The sequence below is a fragment of the Nicotiana sylvestris genome, chromosome 2, assembly GCF_000393655.2.
Source record: "Nicotiana sylvestris chromosome 2, ASM39365v2, whole genome shotgun sequence".
Classification (NCBI taxonomy): Eukaryota; Viridiplantae; Streptophyta; class Magnoliopsida; order Solanales; family Solanaceae; genus Nicotiana; species Nicotiana sylvestris.
Genome location: NC_091058.1, coordinates 56,528,473 through 56,536,044, shown reverse-complemented (window position 1 = coordinate 56,536,044; position 7,572 = coordinate 56,528,473).

The following is a 7,572-nucleotide window of genomic DNA, read 5'->3' as shown; positions in this document are numbered from 1 at the left end:
ACTGGAGTTTGAGCATGACAGATACCCCAGGATCACTGCATTCAGGAGTTGCTCGAGGAGCCATTTTATGTTTTTGAGTCAATTGCTTTTGTTTTATTTTCTAGTCCTGTATAGTAGTATTTAGTCTTTTAGGTGATGTTAGAGTTTGTAATAGTCAGGTTAAATTTGCCGAGTCTTTTGTTATTGTATTTCTTATTTTGTATGTGGAAATGTGTTACAAGTCGAAAATCCAGAAAAAAGAAGAAATTTTGCGTTTTGTTATAAGAAATAAAAAAACAATTCTCCTTTGAGATTGTTTTTCCTTTAGGCAATTAATATCTAGGACTTAAAATGAATTATTTTTATATTTCCTCTACTATATTAGGACCAAAATTCAAAAAAAAATAAGAATTTTCTTTTAGTACTTCTTTAAAATCCTTCTTGAAGGTATTAATTCCAAAATCCAAAAAGATTTTCTTTTGAGGTGTTTCTTGGGGAAATTAGTGAAAAATGAAAAAAAAAATCTTTTTATTTTCATTAGAACTTTAGAATATTGTACATAGAAAAAAAAATATACTTTATCCTTTGTTTACCATTAGAAATTCTTCTTTAGGCAATCAAAATTGAAATCCAAAAATATTTTGTTTATCTTTTTTGCTTGTTTCGAAACCTTGCACAGAATATCAAATGAAAATTCTAAATATTTTTTCTGTGGTTCACTCTTCAGATTTTCTTCTTAATAAAAAGGAATCAAAAAATATCTTTCTCTTTTAGAGTTTTTTCTTAATAGAGTATTTGTTTCAAAGAAAAAAAAAATCCGTTAAGCTTGAGTTTAAAATAGGTTATAGAACATTAAGTTTAGAAAATTCAAAAAAAGAAGAAGATTTGCTTCATTTATTTCTCTTTTCTCAGCAGAGTAGTCATTAAGGTAAAAAGAAAAGAAATAGAGAACGTCAGTTTGTTTCCTTTATTCCTGATCTTCCAGAACTACGCAAAGATCTGATTCATGCGGGGTCATGATACGTAGGCAACCTACATAAGGTTCGATCGAATCATTTTTTTTATTATTAAAAGGAAAAAAAGAAAAAAAAGAAAAAAAAGAAAAAAAGGAAAAAAAGGGGGTGAAGTCATGGGATGTGAGAAATGAGAAGGAAGAAAAAGAGCGATAATCAGAAAGAAAAAGGGGAAGGAAAATGAGCGAGCTAAGAAGTACTAGAAACACAAAGAAAAGAGAGGATTGAAATGAACAAATTGGGATGATGCCAACTGACCTTTGTACGTTAAATGCCCTAACGCTAACGTGATGACTTCATTTTGTTATATTCATAGCAGAAGGGTGATTGGTTTGTGGTTTTAAAGTGGTAACTCTTCTCTACAACATAAAGTCAAAAGGCAATGGCAGACAATAACAAAACTGAGTTGGTTGATACAGGTGCCCAAAAACAATTTGTTGAACAGGACAATGGGTTGGTTGAAGAGGTGAGGATGTTAAGACAACACATGACGGACATGTATCAGGCCTGGATGACTGGGAAGACACTACCCCTGCCACCACCTAGCTTCCTAAATGCTACCCTTACCCAAACACCGGTCACAGTGCCAGATGGTCCCCCATACTCTCCATATCCACCCACTTATCATAGCTTTCCCAACCACACTAGTAGCTCCATCACTCATCTTCCAATTACCTTTCCCAAAAATTGCCCTCCGGTCTTATCCACCATCTCCAGCAATGAACACCCACTCAAAGCTCATGATGCCCAATATTACCCCTCATAGGTTGCCCACAAGGTTCCCAAATCATACAAGAAGGGTCCATGGGATGGGTCTCATGTTGTAAATAAAGAGTTCACAGGAAGAAAAGGGCGAGATGGAATACCCAGGAGGCTGAAAGGCATAGAACAATCCTTAAAGAATAAATAAGGAAGGGGAGACCAGGGTAGCATGGCTTACAAAGAACTGTCTGTGTCCCCTGACGTTCGCCTGCCTGTGGGATTCAAAGTGCCAAAATTTAACTTGTATGATGGGTTTGGAGATCCGGTAGCCCATTTGAGGGATTATTGCAGTGAAATGAGAAGTGTTGGCGAGAAAGATTATTTGTTGATGGCGTACTTCAGTGAGATCCTGACCGGGGCAACTTTGGAATGGCATAATCGTCAAGATGTTGGTAAGTGGCCTACATTGGGTGACATGGCTCAAGATTTTGTTCGATACTTTCAATACAGATCAGGTGTTACCCTAGACTGCTCCTCTCTATCTAAAATGGAAAAGAAGCCGGAGGAAAGCTTTAGGGAGTTTGGGTTCAGATGGACGGAGCAAGATGCTCGATTCAATACCTCGATTGGTGAAGAAGAAATGGTTGAGCTTTTCCTACAAGCCCAGGGGCCCACCTACTTTAGTCATTTGATCCCGTCTTTGGGAAAGCCTTTCAAAGATGTGTTAAAAATAGGGGAGCTAGTGGAAGAGGGAATCAAGTCAGGCAAAATCATGAGTTATTCGAAAGACATTCAAAACACCGCAGTAAGCTTGGGTGGAAGAAAGAGAAACAGAAAAGATGATCCAATGGGCTTTCCCGATCAATACTTCAAACCTCGACATCGTCCCCGTGGATATCCTTATGCACTAGATTATCCTCTCCAATGTCACTTCTCTCCACAGAACTTCCAAAGTCGTACATCACTCTCCCAGTACCCAACTCCACAAAATGCCTATCTACCCCCAAGAGCCTATCGAAAACCCCCTGGATCAGGTTTTCGACCCAGCCAATCCTTTAAGAATGAGAGGTTACAGAAGAAGAAAACATTCACTCCATTGGGAGTGTCATATGTCAGTCTATTCCAGAGGCTAAGAAAATTTGACATGTTGAAACCGACCCAGATAAAAATGCCAAACCCTCTTCCAAAGAAGTTTGATTTTTCTCAAAGTTGCGCCTATTGCTCAAATGCCCCGGGTCATGACATAGAGAAGTGTTGGAATTTGAAGAATGCGATTCAGAAGCTTATTGATGCAGGTGACATTGTCATGCAAAATCCAGATGCAGCAGACACTAGCCAAAGTCCATCGCCTGTGCATAATGAGACGCATATGGTGGGTATGGTTTATTTTGAAAAGGAATGTGAGAATTATTCTGGGAGCCTCGGAGGTCCACTTGCTACTAAGCTTTCAACGCTATCAGGAGTTGATCTTAAGAACGAACCGACAAAGGAATCCAAAAGCAATTTGTTAAGAACAATGTGATGAAGACTTGTGGAGGCCCTAATATTACTGATGCAAAATTCAGTGGCTAAGATACCGCGCTTGGTAATTGGAAAGACGCTCCATTTCCTAGTCGGCTGGAGAGGAGTTTTTGGTGGTTTATTTTGTTGTCATCTCTGCTGTCCGGGTTATTTCAGGATTATAGTCCGGATATTGTCTTATGACTCAAACCTTTCTATCATTTTATTTTACTTAGTTCGTTTAGTCATAATAGCCCGTTTAGTGTTGTCTAGGTTTGTTCTAGGTTTATAACCCCTATTTAGTTTGTTTGTTTTGTTATCTAAACCCTTCCACCATGTGTCTAATGCCATTTTCTGTTTCTGTGATTTCTAATTATTTTCGTTTAGTCCTCTTTTCTTTTCATAGTTCTTTTCCTATTAACTCTAGTGACATGACATGCACGCGTAATTCTTAGTCTGGTTTTAAAAGTCAGTTTAACCACAAAGCAATGAAACAATGTTGAAGATGTAAGGACATTTGAGGGAAATAAGTAAAGGCATTTTGAGATCACTTCAAGCACGAATTGTGTGAAACTGGGGTAGATAGAACAAAAATAAATACTATTGAAATACATCCTACCGCATCAAGTTGAAGCTAAAGACAAGTTTACCCCAAATTGGCAGGAGCCGTTCGTGGTAGTGAGAGTGAGAGTGTTGTCCAATTGTGATTTGTATGTAACAGATGTAGAAGGCGAATGTGTGGATATGGTCATCAAGTCTGGCGTAATCAAAAGATGTTACGAATGTTTTCCTTGGTTTTTTTAATTGTGTTGTTTGTACTTGGCATATTTTGAAGATTGGAATGACGAAGGCATTTTGTTCTGCTATCTAAACACCTTATCCTTCGTTACCCCTTTGAGTCTTGTTTATTTTCTTTCATACCCCTCTTTCGGAATCAGTAGAAAGGATCAGAAACACAAGCGTGAAAGATAAGTAAAGGAAAAGGAGAAAAGAAAAGAATGAAAAGGGAGAGAAGAAAAAATGAAAATAAAAAAAAAAGAGGAAAAAGAAAGAAGAAAAAAACAACAACAAAACAACAAAACAACAAAAAGAGGAAAAGGAAGAAAGAAAAGAGAAAGTGAAAAGAAAAATCACAACAACAGAGAAATTCCTATGTCATGAACTACATTCGACCTGATTCCTTTTAAGGATACGTAGGCAGCCTCACGGTTCGGTCCCATCAAAATAAAAATCCAAAAGTCCCCAAGCAAGAAACTGGGGCAGAAGTTGTGGTTGTTGTAAGACATCAGATTCCGAAAGTTGTAATTTTGAACCCATATGAATTGTTTTGAGCCTTTGATATCCTTTCTTTTAACTCTATCCAAAAGTTCACATTACGGTTTAAAGAAAGATCTTCCGATCAGTCTTTGAGAGATGCCAAGTCAAGCAAGGAGAGGTAATTCATATCAGGGGAAACACTATGGTCCAAGCAAAAAATAATGAAAATGAGAGTCTTATTGGTGAAAACCCTCACAGGCACCGTAACGCGAAAGTAAGTTGAGAGAAAGAACAAATGAGAGAGGCTTGATGGTGAAAACTCTCCGGGCACTACAAGTCGAATAAGGATTGTGAATCAGATTGGATAATCGGAGCATTGAAGCCCAGTTTCACGGTTTAAAGGTACAACAAGAGTTGAACATCAGGCTTACTTGACAGAATAGGCCACAGGTGCATGTCTTGGTCATTAGAGTTGGTATCCACAACTGATAGGTTTCTACTTTGTAGTTTTCTCGTTAGGAATCATCTTTTCTATTGTCCTTCACTCTGTTCTTTTTGTCTTGTTCACTTCCTCTTCCTGAGTCTGTGCGGTTAGAACAACTGAGAAATGACTTCAAAATTTGCCACCAGCTATCCAATTGCACAAAACGGGGTCTGGCTAACACATCAAAATGTCATAAGTCAGAAAAGAACAACAAGCGCATTAAACTGGTAATAATCAACATGCTTTGGGATCCTTGTGAAATACAAAGGCTTGGTACATATCAATTCATGAACAATGCAACAAGATGGAGGGTGTTAGGTGAACGAATCAAAGGTATTTTCGGTGAAACACAAAAGTTTGGTTCATATCAATTCATGGACAATGCAACAGATGGAGGGTGTTAGGCGAATAGATTAAGGGTATTTTCTGTGATAAGATTGACAGAGAAAGTGGTTAACCAATAACAAGCAAGGTCTTCCAAGTGAAAATCAAAGTTATCATGGCAAGTGAAGGAGCAATAGACCTCAAGGCCAATGCCAGTGGGTTAAGTCAGGAAAGAACAACAAACACATTGAGTGGACGGTAATTGAGGTGCTTTGGGATTCATGGGAGACACAAAGGTTGCTAAATGTCAGTTCATGAGTAATGCAACAGATAGAGGGTATTGGGTCTGAACGGAGAAGAGGTATTTTCTGTGATAAGGATGACAGAGAAAGTGATTAGTCAAGGAACAAGCAAGGTCTTCGAGTGGAAATCGACTATCATGAGAAGTGAAGGAGTAACCGCCCTCAAAGTCAAGGCCACAAACTAACCACCATATTTTTAAACTGACAAGATCTTTTTTTAATTTGAAACAGGGGCAGGAAATCTCTTTTGTTTCGAAGAAACCCACGGCAAGGAAAGGTAAACACCAGACAGGTTTGACCATAAACTCTCAGGACCCGCTTGGATAATGGGATTTAATTTAAAGTTTTCAGGACCCTCCTAGAAAATAGGATTTAGTTTAAAATTCACAACAATTATGAGTATCAAGATCTAGCATAAGTGTGCCCCAAAGGAACATAAGTAGGCTTCAAAGTTTACATGTTTGAGATAGGATTCAATTAAGAGTTTTCAGGACCCTCCTAAATAATGAGACTTAGCTTTATGATTTCGATTAGATAACAACATTTAGCGTAAATTCTACTGTAGGGTAGTATAATTCAGCCATAAAAGTTGTCACTCTTAAAATAAAATTTGACCTTTGATTTTCAGGACTCTCCTGGTTAATAAGTAGTAGTTTAAAGACCCTTTTAGATAACAAGATTTAGTAGAAGTCATGCCTTTAGAAGATATAACTTAGATTTAAAATTGTCATTTAGTTAAGAGTTGTCAGGACCCCCCCTGGAAAATGGGACCTAGCTTTCAAATTCTTACTAATACTTGGTAATATGATTTAGTTTTACACTCACATCTGTGCCCAACCGCCAAACTGGGGTAGAAAATTTTCTTTGTTTTTGTCTATTTTGTTGAAGTTAGGAGCCCACCTGGAAAGCAGGGAATACATTTCGAGTCAGCAGTCAGGAGCCCTCCTGGAGAGCAGGAAATACATTTCAAGTCAGCAATCAGGAGCCCACCTGGAGAACAAGAGAGTACAATTCAAGTTTTAGCTTTCAAGTTCTTATTGATATTTGGTAACATGATTTAGTTTTACACTCACATCTGTGCCCAGCCACCAAACTGGGGCAAAATATTTTCTTTGTTTTGTCTACTTTGTTGAAATTAGGAGCCCGTCTGAAGAGCAGGGAATACATTTCAAGTCAGCAATCAGGAGCCCGCCTGGAGAGCAGGGAATACATTTCAAGTCAACAGTCAGGAGCCCGCCTGAAGAACAGGAAATACATTTCAAGTCAGCAATCAGGAGCCCACCTGGAGAACAAGGGAGTACAATTCAAGTTTTAGCTTTCAAGTTCTTATTGATATTTGGTAACATAATTTAGTTTTACACTCACATCTGTGCCCAGCCACCAAACTGGGGCATGAAATTTTCTTTGTTTTGTCTATTTTGTTGAAATCAAGAGCCCGCCTGGAGAGCAGGGAATACATTTCAAGTCAGCAATCAGGAGCCCGCCTGGAGAGCAGGGAATACATTTCAAGTCAGCAGTCAGGAGCCCGCCTGAAGAGCAGGGAATACATTTCAAGTCAGCAATCAGGAGCCCACATGGAGAACAAGGGAGTACAATTCAAGTTTTAGCTTTCAAGTTCTTATTGATATTTGGTAACATAATTTAGTTTTACACTCACATCTGTGCCCAGCCACCAAACTGAGGCAGGAAATTTTCTTTGTTTGTCTATTTTGTTGAAATTAGAAGCCTTCCTAGAGAGCAGAGAATACATTTCAAGTCAGCAATCAGGAGCCCGCCTGGAGAGCAGGAAATACATTTCAAGTCAGTAGTCAGGAGCCCGCCTGAAGAGCAGGGAATGCATTTCAAGTCAGCAATCAGGAGCCCGCCTGGAGAACAAGGGAGTACAATTCAAGTTTTAGCTTTCAAGTTCTTATTGATATTTGGTAATGTGATCCGTTTTACACTTACATGCGTGCCCAGATAGCCAAACGAGGGCAGAAAATTTTCTTTGTTTTTGTCTATTTTGTTGAAG